General features: G+C 38.3%; 1 long non-coding RNA gene across 4 annotated transcripts in view; it reads right to left on the bottom strand.

Moving 5' to 3' along the window:
* LOC101742035 (tyrosine-protein phosphatase Lar) overlaps positions 1-14,465 on the bottom strand; it is a 448,057-nt gene that overhangs the window by 422,100 nt on the left and 11,492 nt on the right. For all 4 annotated transcript variants that reach the window (XR_009974350.1, XR_009974352.1, XR_009974351.1 and 1 more), the window contains exon 2: positions 4,777-4,817. This is a non-coding gene — a long non-coding RNA (tyrosine-protein phosphatase Lar). The remainder of the gene's footprint in view (positions 1-4,776; positions 4,818-14,465) is intronic.

Genomic DNA, 14,465 nt, shown 5'->3' with positions numbered 1-14,465 from the left:
AACTAAATGAATGGTCAAAGTTATCGAAGTTACCTAATTAAACGGCGGGTTTAATTAATACGATGCGGCTTTACAGTTTGTAATGTAAGTCTGGTAAATGATCAACGCTTTATCAAGAATGGCATTTCGCCCCCTGAGACCGACCGGTCCGGCACAGATGTTCGTATCAAAACAGTAATTTCGCGGGTTTATTAATCAATTTTAGATACGGAATTAAATGATGGTTTATGTAGGATTAGAAATAGGAAATACGCGAATCAAATTCGTTCGTTCTCTGTCGAGGCGTACCCGGTTTGCGGATTGATAAATGAACAGAAACACTCGGCGGCTAATGAATAGGGTGTAGCACGCACACCGCATGCCGTTGCACTGTCCAACGTTGAAGCTACCGAACCAGCTTTCTATAAAACTTCACTATTCCACATATTTTACGGGTGGTAGAATCTCTTGTGAGTCCGCGCGGGTAGGTACCACCGCCCTGCCTATTTCTGCCGTGAAGCAGTAATGCGTTTCGGTTCGAAGGGTGGGGCAGCCGTTGTAACTATACTTGAGACCTTAGAAGTTATATCTCAAAGTGGGTGGCGCATTTATGTCGCGTAGGGCTCCAGTAACCACTTAACACCAGGTGGGCTGTGAGCTCGTCCACCCAATTAAGTAATAAAAAATACACAAATCTCTCATTTAAAGAACACACTTCATTCAAGAAGGGCATTATTTTAAAATTTAAAGATTCTGGATTAGCACAAACAACGGGGACAGTTAATTAATTAGATAGGAGTTTTTCTCGATCCATCAAAAATTGCTACTAAATTTAACATGTTTTTATTAGCTTGACCTGTATGTATCCTATTAGCTTTATGTATATGACGGAATTTATAGGTACATATATTTACAAACTGCAAAACATTTTGATAAGCTCCACAAGTTCCATACAATCACAATTCATCGTTTCTTGATACGACACAACAATATTATTACTTTTGATTAAAAAAAATGATGATTCTTCTCTTTAGTTCTGTTTGAATTTAAAACGTTTTTTTAGGTTTGATAGGTAGGAAATAAAAAAGTTTTTTGCGTATTTATTTATTGTGGGGCGTCTTGTTAGCCTGGGGAATCCATTTACGGATACAAGGTCCAGGGGTTATCAGACCGGGTTATGTCGAAATCCGACGTCTCCAAGCGTCTTGTGAGCCTACACGGGTAGGTAGGTGCCCCGCCGTGTTTATTTCAACCGAGATACTTATACCTAACGTCCCAAGATAGAGTGGCGACATTCACTTAGTAATAACTAGTTATTACCAGACCACTTTACACTATAGATGGGTTGGGAGCTCTTTCACACGTCCGGGCACTTCTTTTTTACTGTTCGAAAATGTTTATGGAAAACAACAGGACATTAATGAAGAGATGGCGGAGCCGGGAGTTCATTCATTAATTCTAGGATCTTCTAGGAAAATGGAGAGGAGCGAGGAGCCGACTTCTGGAATGGACTGGAATGGAACCTGCGAAAAAAACCAAAAAAATTACGTTCGATTACGTATACAAATTGTTTTTAATTATTAATAAACCTTTAAACGGTCATAATGGCTCGACTCTCAACAATACCGCGGACATTAAAACGGAAAGCAATTTCGCGAGGAGAACACTGGTTGGTACCGTGCTCGACAGACCAGACAGTAGACGATTCATTTCCCTGATGGCCACCCATTACACCGGTCAAGATGAATGGATAACGAACCACCAATTACAATATAAACGGAACGACAATCGAATGTTTTCACTAATTGAAAAACCACGTATGGATCGATTCACTTAATGGCCACTATATGAAATGAAAGTCCGAATAATATGAGCTGACGTGACGGTTGATGTATTAACTTCATTGAGTTTACGAGTGTTGGTGACGTTTATTAATCTAGTGAACCACTTTCGAATTCGAGCGTTGATAGGCTTGACGGGTTATGACGCTCTGTATTTTCTATAGTTATATAGTAGAACATGAATACAATGATTTTGTCACAAACTTTTAGTTTATCGTATCATCGAAAAGTAGGTCAACTTAATTAACTTTTCAAGTAGCGCTAAAATTAAACAAACAATTCCCAAAAAAAATGTATTAAATTGAGAATAAGAAGGACAATTAGTGGCAAATTGTCCCGCAGTCAAGTAAAACTAAAACGATAAAGGAGGAATTAGCGCGCTCGCGTCACTTCGCAAAGAATCCTAATCATAATAACTCAAGATCTTATCGCGGCTGGAAGACGATGAACAAAAGGCTGTGAAGCAACAATGGCGCCCAACGTGGGGCCGAGAGGCGCGCTAACAAATTACCAACCCGCAGATAACTAAGCAATATTAAATCATAGTAATTTGTGGTTGCAAGACGCAGCCCATTTCCAGCAAGTTATCTCGTAGCTCGACTTAAGATATATACTATAATTTTTCTCAGAAATTCGCGCAAACAGCTATGCAAGATAAGTTAAGGATAACAACTAACAGAGATTTAAGTTATGTAATATTAATTAAACGAAAAAAATTTATTAAGATTCGTTAAAGCGTATATCGACTTTTTAATCGGTGTATTTCAGTCAACAATTAGCAAAGACAACCAAAGTCAAGGGTATTTTGATCTGAACGATAATCATACCGGCTGCTTGCATAATCACCGCACCTTCGCCCGAGTGGTCAAGAAACAGCCTGAGTGTAAGATGTTTTTTTTCGGGATAAATGATAGCTAATGCCACTTCCCTGACCTAATACCTGACCATAAAACAAAACTGGCAATACGTTGCATCGTTTCAAGGTTCGAAACAAACATACAAAAGTACTATAAAATTTCTTATATTAGCATGGGTTTAAGGAAGCTCAAACAATTAAGATCAGTTTAAATGTTAAATTCGAACACCGTCCGGAACTGAGCATTCAAATTTCTAACCACTTTAAATTTCAGGCGCGAGCATTTCGAAAAAGCTTCTGCGGCTGCTGCGGTCAACGACAGGTCATAGTTTATTAATGAACCGATGTGAAACATCATTGGGATGCGATCAGTATTTTCGTACCTATTTAGGTAAATTCTATTAGATTAGTCGGACAGATAAAAGCCACACTATTTAAAAGGGTTATCGGAGCACATGAGCACACTGAGCTTATCGTCGGATCTTCTCAGTGGGTCGCGATTTCGATCCGGCGCTAGATACTGCGAAGCACTGTTCTTTTACCAGGGGTTAGTTTTAGCAAATTCTCTCAGGTTAAGCTCGTAAGCTCACCTACCCACCCGTGTGTAGCTTAGTAAATAGACCCTTAAGCAACTAACGAATGGATAGGGAAAAAATATACCTCCAAACTAATTCTAAGCTATTAGTAAAAGTTCTAAACTAATTATAAACTACCAGTTGCATTGCGTCATCGTTGAAATAGTCGGGAGGGTGATGTAACGAATGCGAGGGTGCTCACCATGCTCTACCATTAGTTTTCAAGATAGTAGTGTTATATCTAACATAATTTACGGGGTAATTTATGAAATACAGTCAGCCTATTGCAAACTCTTATATAAAACCTTACCGATCAGAAGGCCGGCTCAGAGTGTGTACGGAGGAAATGCAACCTCACTCCCTCTTCAATGTAACTCTTAATAAGTCGTAACAGAAAAGTAAGAGTAGTAATATCGTCCCTACAAATTTAACCAAAACATACTTACAAATTGGTAACGATTACGTAATTTCTCGACACCTAACTCATACCCAAGCCTTTTGTAAAAACCCTTTTTTTTTATTGCTTAGATGGATGGACGAGCTCACAGCCCACCTGGTGTTAAGTGGTTACTGGAACCCATGGACATCTACACCGTAAATGCGCCACCCACCTTGAGATATAAGTTCTAAAATCTCAGTATAGTTACAACGGCTGTCCCACCCTTCAAACCGAAACGCATTACTGCTTCACGGCAACATGATAATGTATTTATGAATTTCAACCAAAAATTATGGTGGGCTGAGGCAAAAGTATTTTAAATTGCCTTTAACCATCTCAAATATAATTTACAGGACGCTTTTTTATAATGTATTCGAACTCGAAAGGAAATTGTGCGAAAAATGTAATGCGAACCGACCGAAACCAGGATTAAATTTATCTTCCGTCACGACGGTTAGCTACGGTGATCGAAATTTTAAATCGCCAACATAAGAACCCTTTCGCAAATACATTTTCGTTCTGAAATACAATATTTAGAACATGATGTTCAATAATATGGCTAACTATTTGATTTCGAAACTAAAATTCATTAAGAGAAACAAAACTTTTTTTAAACCATTTCAAAAAGATGAAAAAAGTTCACCTACTTTCCTTAGTTCTCACCTAAATTCTTGAGATATTAATATTAACGAACTAAAAAACTGTTTCAAGCGCGTAGCTCAGAATCTGAATAAAGATTTTTTAAGCCTTCTGACACCTACCGGAAAGTAACGAAACTACGACAGAAAACCTTAAAAGAAGAATCCTTTGGAGAACAATGAGACTGACCAAAGGAGAACGTTAACGCCATCTGTTATCCAACTCAATCGTTACAGCGCCACCTGTGTTTTAAGACACAAAACTGATACAGTCTTCACGAGTAGAACGCTTCTCACAATAAAGTCAGGCAACAGTCAATAGATGGCGCTGAATTACATTTGTAACAAAACTCTGTTGAGTGTGCAGCTTATTATTATTTACCGTTTTATTTTGAATATTATAAAAAGCTATTATTATTTGCAATAATTGAGGGTATAAGGTACTTACGGGTGTGATGTCGGCCTCCATCTTAGGGCGCAAAATAATGTCTGGAACCAAAAAAATCCCAATCAGTACAAATCAGTGAGTTTAGATTTCGTGATCGATATTGAAGTCAATGACCCGTCCAGTCCAATAAATTTGTGAGACTATTGAAGACTTATGATTAGACATAGGATTTTATTTCGTAAAAATAGCTTACATTTAGTTATAAATCAAATTTCTCCTTGAACTAGTTATATTAGTGGATTTTTATATTTCACATTAATTCAAGTATCACAATTTTATTTTATTTTATTGCTTAAATGGGTGGACGAGCTCACAGCCCACCTGGTATTAAGTGGTTACTGAAGCCCATAGACATCTACAACGTAAATGCGCCACCCACCTTGAGATATAAGTTCTAAGGTCTCAGTATAGTTGCAACGACTCCCCCGCCCTTCAAACCGTAACGTATTACTGCTTCACGGCAGAAATAGGTAGGGTGATGGTACCTACTCGCGCGGACTCACAAGAGGTCCTATCACCAGTAATTACGCAAATTATAATATTTCGGGTTTGATTTTTATTACATGATGTTATTCTTTCACCACGGAAGTCAATTGTGAACATTTGTTGAATACGTATTTCATTAGAAAAATTAGTACTCGTCTGGGATTCGAACACCGGTGCATCGCTCAATAATCAATGCACCGGACGTCTTATCATTTAGGCCACGATGACTTCAAATTCAATTGGAACTGCTGTCCTATCCTATAACATCGGAACGCATTCCCGGCACACATATGCAGTGACAACTACCACTAATAGGTTCACAATACACCGGTAATTACACAAATTTATAGCACGTCCGCAGAATTATACAAAATGGTCGATAAGGATACGCTGGACATTTTTTACAAACCACAACGACTATAAAAACTGTCTCTCGCAATAAGACGCCGTGTTCATATCAATCGGCCGTCTGGTGTAGTAGTAAGTGGCATGGTCACTACACAAGAGGGTCGCGGGTTCGAATCCCGCCAAGGGAAGATATTTGTATTGTAAATGTCTTTTCCAGGGTTATGGATGTATATAAAATATATGAATGTGTATAATAAAAATCTTACATTTATATCCGTTATCTGGTACCTGTAACACAAGTTCTTTAAGAACTTATCACGGGACCAGTTAACGTGGCGTGATTGTTAGTAAATATTTATTTTATTTATTTATTTATAATCACCAGAAATTATATACTAATATCGGACTCAGAGACGAAAACGAATAAAATTAATATTAAAATCTTAGACTCCTGTACTAAGCCTACCCTGTTATTGTCGGAGATTCACACGTAACATAGTATAATTTTAAGAATTTTATTTAATACATTTATATCGCACATGTGTTTGAGTATTTATGCAACCTTAAATCTTAGCACAGAATAATTGGTCGGTTACAGAACATGATTAAACAACAATAAAAAATAGAAAATTACGAACTGATTTCGGTGAGGTCACAACCTTTCCTATCATGTTATTTATGGAACAGAACATTTGAACTGGTTCAATGGTTCTATAATGATTTACTAAATAATCAGAGAAGCAATAATTTTGACTAATTTTGACAAGTTTAATTACGAGACAGACTAAGAGACACGTTTCTGTTGAAGTTAAGGATCAAATGTATCTCTCTCTCTCTTCGATCGGTTCCTCACTGCTGAGGATCGTGACTCCGTTCGATTTCGTCAACCAACTGTCTCCATCGATCCCGCCCTGCAGCCCGGTGGAGTGCGTCGCTGATAGGTATCCCCAGTTCCTCTGCTATTTGGCTATCACATGTATAGCCAAGAATAAATATTGCCCACTGAGTTTCTCGCCGGATAGTGGGTCGTCATTCAGATTCGGTGGTAGATTCTGCGAAGCACTGCTCTTGCTAGGGCTAGTGTTAGCAAATTCACTCAGGTTGAGCCCGTGAGCTCACCTACCCGTCCGGGCGTAGCTGCAATAGCCCATTAGGCTAACAGCGAATAGGTAGGAAAAAAAATTGGTCACACAAATATGCATTTCGACAAAATCCAAATACACGTATTCGCTAAAGAAATCAACTTAGTTTGGCGTACGGTATGCGAGTCTATTAGAATAAAAATACCCTAACTCTAGCAGCGAAGATGGTTCGTTGAATCTTATCACCTGGGATCCTTTCATCGTGATGATGAAGCTGCAATAGAGAAACTGTTAGACCTCAAGATACTGTAAGTTGTTTCTCTGTGATAATAAACGTAATAATCAATTAATATTTTTTTAAGTCAATGGACGGCAGAACATGTTGAAATGTCGACGAAATAAATTTAAAGTACATAATTAGAATTGTAAACTGTATAAATAATTTTACGAAAACAGGTTAAATTGATCGAACTTTTGAAGAAAATCTGGGAAACTCTAGTTCCTTTTAGTTTAACCGGTCTCGTAATAATTTTCCGTTGTATACATATATTTCTTTTTTATTGCCTTTATAGGCAGACGTGCATACGGCCCACCTGATGGTAAATGGTTACCGTCGCTCACAGACGTCAGCAATGCCAAGGGCACAGCCAAGTCGCTACCTACCATTAAGTACTTTCCGCAAGCCTCTTTGAAGAAGGTTATGCCACAGCGCTCGTGAAACACCGTGGAGGGGAGCTCATTCCAAAGCCGGATAGTATTTGGGTTACCAGACTCAATAAATGTCAAACAAATATGTCATCGTTCGGAGAGCACTATTATAATCCCTAGAAATTAATTAAGAAGTTATTATAAAAGCAGTGCAAAAGCAGTAGATTATCCATGTCCGTTTCTTCTAAAAATGCTTGGTCTTGTCCATATTTAGGTTTTCTGTTTATTACATCTATTTATTCTATCATCATCATCTTATTCAGGTCATCTATTTATTACACTCTAACGCTTTAGGATAATTTCCGAAGTAGCTGTTCTATTCGATTTTTTCCCCCAAACTTACTGGTGGTAGGACCTCTTGTGAGTCCACAAGGGTTCGGTTTGAAGGGTGGGGCGACCGTTGTAACTATACTGAGACCTTAGGACTCACATCTCAAGGCGTGTGGCGGCATTTACGTTGTAGATATCTATGGGCTCCGGTAACCACTTAACTCCAGGTGGCCTGTGAGTTCGTCCACATATATATGCAATAAAACAAAGGAAATCCCTTCATTTTTGTAAACTTGGTACCTTTCTTTCTGCAAGAAAGCTAGCTTTAAATCTCCTAGCATTATCTAAAGTGCTCAAGCTTGACATAAATCCAGTATACGTGATATGTAACTTGCTAACGTGGATTTAATAACTAGCCTCGACAGAGCCCAGAGTCCCCTCCATGCTGATAACATAAAACACTATTATTTACATACAAGGATTAACAGGATACCGGAATTAGCATTGAAATTAATCGTGTTGCAAAAACTAACTAAAAAAAACTAAATTTTAATACTGTATAAACTATTATAATAATATGTATGTATGTATGTATGAGTATTTAAGTATGTATATGGGTTTGTGTATGTGTGTCATTGCACCTACGACTATTTATTCTGCACTACCTTTGGTTAACTGTTAGAGAATGCCTTAGGCATTAAGTCCGCCAATGTAAATTTTACATGAAGTCTAATAAAAAAATTAATTAATTAAAAAAATACTTTGCTTATATAAAAACGTGGACTAGATACTTTACCGTGGAACCAGGGTTCAATTCTCGATCGGGCTATCAGTATTCGGGGTCTTGATGTATCTATTCATTGCGCCATTTTGAGAAGGCGGCACGACATGACAACCCCCTCATCGTAGCCGCTGAAAACTACATACCCGACCCAGTAGACCGAATGGTAAACCGTCGACGTCGCCCAAAGCACGTCATTACGGATCCTCCTGATCCATTAACGGTGCTTTTAGGCATCACAAGCACCGGTCACCGTCCTCGTCGAACCCATCGCTTGCGACGAAGGGCTCGACGAGTGAATTAACCCACAGACACAGCCCACTGAGTTTCTCGCCGGATCTTCTCAGTGGGTCGCGTTTCCGATCCGGTGGTAGATTCTGCGAAGCACTGCTCTTGCTAGGGTCAGTGTTAGCAACTCTCCGGTTGAGACCCGTGAGCTCACCTACAAACGTTAGGGCGAAGCTGAAATAGCCTCTCAAGGCTATCAGCATAGGCAGGAATAAAAAAAAAATCTATTTATTCTTCTCTCCTATTACATTTAAATTTCAATTAATTTACCTAGTTACGCTTGTAGCGTTTTCATAATTATGTCGACATTGTTCCAACATAACAAACAAGCAAGCAACTAACAACGTAACAACTAACTAACATAACATTGTGCGCCGAAACAGAATTTCCATAGCGTTGGCACCGACAATGTTCGATACCGGATGCCGACTTAATAAGCTCTCGATGTAATTAGGTTAAAATGCAATGTACGAAGTCAATGTGGGGTGAGGAGGACACAAAACAGGGTGCTGCGTAGGTACTTAGTGGACGGTTGCAACGACTAAAGCTGCTTTCAGACTACGCTATACTATAGTGCCATATAGTATAGCAGCCTATACTTAGCCAATACTTATTAACTTCTAATGTTTAGAAATGGTTTTCTTGAACGAGATTTTTTTTGTCTGCGAAAAAGCTTAAAAGAGAACTGATTGGAAATAATATCATGGTTCCTAATCCAACCAAATCAATTAAACGCAGTCGACAGAAGGTATCCTTCCTTTCTGAAGCACCAAACATTCTCTGCTTTCTTAAGCAAAGGAAGGAAGAATGTTGCGTTAACTCCACGGCTTCAGCAGTTAATACTTTGAATACTTAGAATGTAAATAGAAACGCGAAGCTTTAACGATATTTTTGAAGCTAAATTTACGAAATTTGCTGACAATTTTTGGAATTTAAATCAACATTTGAAGCCTCCAAAATAAATTAGCCCAAAATTATTTTTCCGTCATGGCAACCTCTGTACCTTTAGAGAGAATGTTTTCTTTCGTCGAATAGCTTATAAACGACCGGGGCGGACCAACTTTAATCAGAAGCTGATTTGTTATGATTGATAATTTGATTTTAAAACAGTTTTTTTTTTTTTTTGCTTATATGGGTGGACGAACTCACAGCCCACCTGGTGTTAAGTGGTTACTGGAGCCCATAGACATCTACAACGTAAATGCGCCATCCACCTTGAGATATAAGTTCTTTTTTTTTTTTTCCTACCTAAGCTGATAGCCCTAGGGGCTATGTCAGCGTAACCCTAACTTTAGTAGGTGAGCTCACGGGGCTCAAACCTGATGACGTTGCTAACACGTACCCTAGCAAGAGCCGTGCTTCGCAGAATCTACCACCGGATCGGAAACGCGACCCACTGAGAAGATCCGGCGAGAAACTCAGTGGGCTGTGTCTGAGAGTTAATTTACTCGTCGAGCCCTTCGTCGCAAGCGACGGATTCGACGAGAACGGTGACCGGTGCTTGAAGTACCTAAAAGCACCGTTAGTGGATCGGGAGGATCCGAGATGACGAATAAGTTCTAAGGTCTCAACTATAGTTACAACGGCTGCCCTACCCTTCAAACCGAAACGCATTAATGCGTCACGGCAGAGATAAGCAGAGTCGTGGTACCGACCCGCGCGGACTCACAAGAGGTCCTACCACCAGTAAGTTCACCAAAAAATCATCCGAGCTAATTATTTCCGTTTTACACTAAGTACATACTTAAGCCTGTCTAAAATTTATTAGGCGATGTAGACCCATACCGAAGAAATATCTGTCATTACAGAAGAACATCTAAAATTACCGGTGACCAATTTGCTTATCGACATCACTAGTCGCCACGTCATGTGTTTGGTGACCATTAGCTTTATGACACGATAAGCTGCGCTCGCGACTCTGTCCTCATGGGGTGAGGTGGTCAGTTGGGAATGCATTTTAATTTTAAAGAATGCAACAGAACCATTACACGATTCAGAGAACTAATAAAGCCATCTTATCAAGTACTTCGGTCAAAGCGCGTGGTTTCTTAAAACTTTACTAGCTTTATGTTAAATAAAGATGTACTACTTGCTGGTGGTAGGACCTCTTGTGAGTCCGCACGGGTAGGTATCATCATCCTGCCTATTTCTGGCGTGAAGCAGTAATGCGTTTCGGTTTGAAGGGTGGGGCAACCGTTGTAACTATACTGAGACCTTAGAACTCATATCTCAAGGTGGATGGCGGCATTTACGTTGTAGATGTCTATGGGCTGCGGTAACCACTTAACAACAGATGAGCTGTGAGCTCGTCCGCCCATGAAGACAAACACAGTTTCTTTTTAAGGAAATCTATTATATATTGTAGTTTGCGTGACGCGTGCACAATGGCAGATGCCCTATCATGTTATTTTTTACACTTTTGCTACAAAAAAGTAACTCCTAGACAGTTTTTCCTAAGCATATCTTTGAGATATTTATTTTATGCGTCTTCTTCAGCTTTTAGTTTATTCGTTTGTAATCAAAGCCGTCTTTTTTTAAGACGAACTCCAAGATGTACTACAGTTTTGTTACCATCGTTATAAAATATACATTTAATTTCAATTAGATTTAATGAATATTAAATTAATATTTCTTTTAAATTTACTAACGCTCTGTCATACCGGTTTGAAGTGTTGGACATAATTGAGACGTATCTATATGTTACTTATGACGACGCTTGCAGCTGAAAGTAAGTAAGTACTTATTGTACTTTTTGAAGAAGCATGTTGCGAATAATAACATGTACTTTTAGGTTAGGAATATTGTGTTCTTTTTTTTATAATAAATTTATTGAGACGGTTAATATTGTACTTCTCCCGGTTTTCACGTGTCGTAGACATAATTCAAACTATTTTTATGGTTTCGCGTTTTTTATTGTCATTATTATGTTATTTCCAACGTTTTGTGTACTTTACAATTTCCGTGGTCACAAACGACAGAATTACCATCGAGATAAAATCGTAAAAACAGTTTTAATAACTTTACAGACATCTTTAGTAGCAGGTGGAGCTTTACTTCGTACAAACATGTGCCTAAAAAAAACATGATGTTAGTAAAATTGCTTTTCTTAAAATCAGAACGTAAGTATACACACAAACAAAGAAAATATTTTAAAATTCCAATCACATTAACAAAACGAACAAAACAAAAATCTTGAACCGGGGCCCGGAAATGGGCGAGAACCATGACCGACCTGATCAAATATTGACCGAGTTACACCCTCAATAAATTCTTTGGACCCTAATTAGAACCGTGAATACTTGAATAACTACGCCAATTTTGCGAGTAACGTAAACTAATAAAGCTGCGTTTTATTGGAGTCCGTCTTGATTTAGGTAAAATCAAACGACGGTAGCCCACTAGGCATCCAGTCGTTATTTTAGTTGTGTATCTATATTTTTTTTATTGCTTAGATTGGTGGACGAGCTCACAGCCCACCTGGTGTTAAGGGGTTACTATAGCCCATAGACATCTACAACGTAAATGCGCCACCCACCTTGAGATATAAATTCCATGGTCTCAAGAATAGTTATAACGGCTGCCCCACCCTTCAAACCGAAACGCATTACTGCTTCACGGCAGAAATAGGCAGGGTGGTGGTACCTACCCGCGCGGACTCACAATAGGTCCTACCACCAGTAAAAATCTAGGATTAGAAGCTATAGTAATGAACGTCTAAACTATTTTTTCTATAGACATTTCTTCAGTTTTCGGGAGACATAATTAAAGCTACTTTTACGGACGTGACCACGATAACTGTAAAGCAGTCGAAACATTGAGAATAATAAAATGAGAATAAAAAATGCAAGAATTAAACCATAAACGTAGTTTTAATCTTAATTTGATGTTGGAAACTTTCCCCTGATGAATTCTATTTCTGTTTGTTAAAAGAAAACTCATGAATGGGTGAAACTCGCCCTAAGTACCTACAAAAGGAAGCAGTACAAAAAGTATATTTAACAACAATACACTTTTAGTGACCATTAAAGTATATATAGAAGGGCTATTTGGTTTAAGCGATATTTCGCTTAGTACGTGCCATTTATCTTTATAATTACTGGTGCGTTTTATTTGACATTAGCATCAACAGTTCGATGTTTTAAATTGAACTTCAATTAAGTTTACTTCATTCAAATAGCTGGAGAAGTCTTTTATTGTCATATTTTTTTCAAAAATTTAACTTTAAATGGCTCTCCAACAAAGTTGCAAAAATGTCCTTTAAAACTTTGATGTTCTTGTGAGTTTTTGATATGGCTATGCGTTGTAATACGAGAATCATAATTGTTAATTACGAGTTCACTTACGAGCGCTTATTTCCCCTACCTACAACGATTAATGACCCTACAGCCAACTTGATTGTAGTCGAAGTTAGCAGGCCGTATTGCAGGCATTAAAGCTCTAAGCGGTCCCGTCAATGAGTGCATATGAAGAGCCTGGTGAGGGAGTCTGGTGTAGCGCACGACCACCCGAAATAATGACCACGACCACTCCATCAAGAGTGCATACGACTGAGAAAAAGAAATGGATATAGGTACAACCGCTCTACCTGTTTCTACAACGCAACCATTCGGTCCGGTTAGAAGAATGGAACAGTTGTTGGACAGTATAAGGCAAAGCTTCAACCTCACATCTCAGTTCAGCGTTAAAATATCTATGGACTCCGGTAACCACTAACAGCTGGCCGTTCGGAAGCTCGTACAAAAAAAACACATTATTAAAGACCAGGAGCACATCTAACACACACAGGTTGTTGACCCCGCCGGAGCCGTATCACAAACTAGACCAAGCCTCGTGTAGAAGAAAAAAAAAACGTCGGACCTATTAAAATAATGAAGAGTTTATTTTAGATGTTTGCGAAAATATGTAGAAATGAGAGACTTTTATTCTCGTCAATACGAGAATAAAAATCTAATTATTACAGTTAAATAAGAATAACTTATGCTCATAGTTGTAAGCTATAGGATGTGTATATTAGAACATAGGATATTCATCTGAAAAATTCGAGGTGCCAGAATCAAATATATACAAATATTATATATTATTTGTATGGCCTAATTTCTTACGAATACGTCTTGCTTGACATATTTAAGCCACGAGGACTTCTGTTCGTTTATTAATTAGATCACTATTACTCCCTCACATCATTGATATCCTCACCTACACTCCTGCCTAAACTCAACTAATTCCCATTATTTATGGGAATGTGAGGATGGAATGCTATGGCGGCATACAACCAGCGATGTATGCCGCCAATACGGCCATACGGTCGGCATGAGTTAGTACTCCATTGTCCTACGGTGAAGCTGTTCTTTTCACGTGAAGAACAATAAAATCTTTAAGACAATGCAAGAAATGTATCAAGTTGGACAGCTAGGGTACTCAGTACTATAAAATGAGACAGCTTATGTCTCCGCTTAATAGAAAGTTCTGGATTGTGACTTCCTACTTAAATGGACGTATTTTCTAATTTCAAAATTCGTTCAGTCCATTTTCTACAGACGACAAATCTTGTTTGCGAACTTATCTCGGAAATCTACTTCAAGTTAAACTCCGCTTCACGGGTGTACTACAAGTTTCCGAAGACTGAATTTATAAAGCTTAAACTTTAATACTAATCAAATTTGTTTTTAAATGTAAAATTTATGTTCTTTTTTTATTCAAGCATTCATATACTTCGGAACACAAGC

Source organism: Bombyx mori, chromosome 11 (genome assembly GCF_030269925.1).
Source record: "Bombyx mori chromosome 11, ASM3026992v2".
NCBI lineage: Eukaryota > Metazoa > Arthropoda > Insecta > Lepidoptera > Bombycidae > Bombyx > Bombyx mori.
The sequence above is the reverse complement of the archived record's forward strand: the minus strand, read 5'-3'. Positions and strand labels throughout refer to the sequence as shown.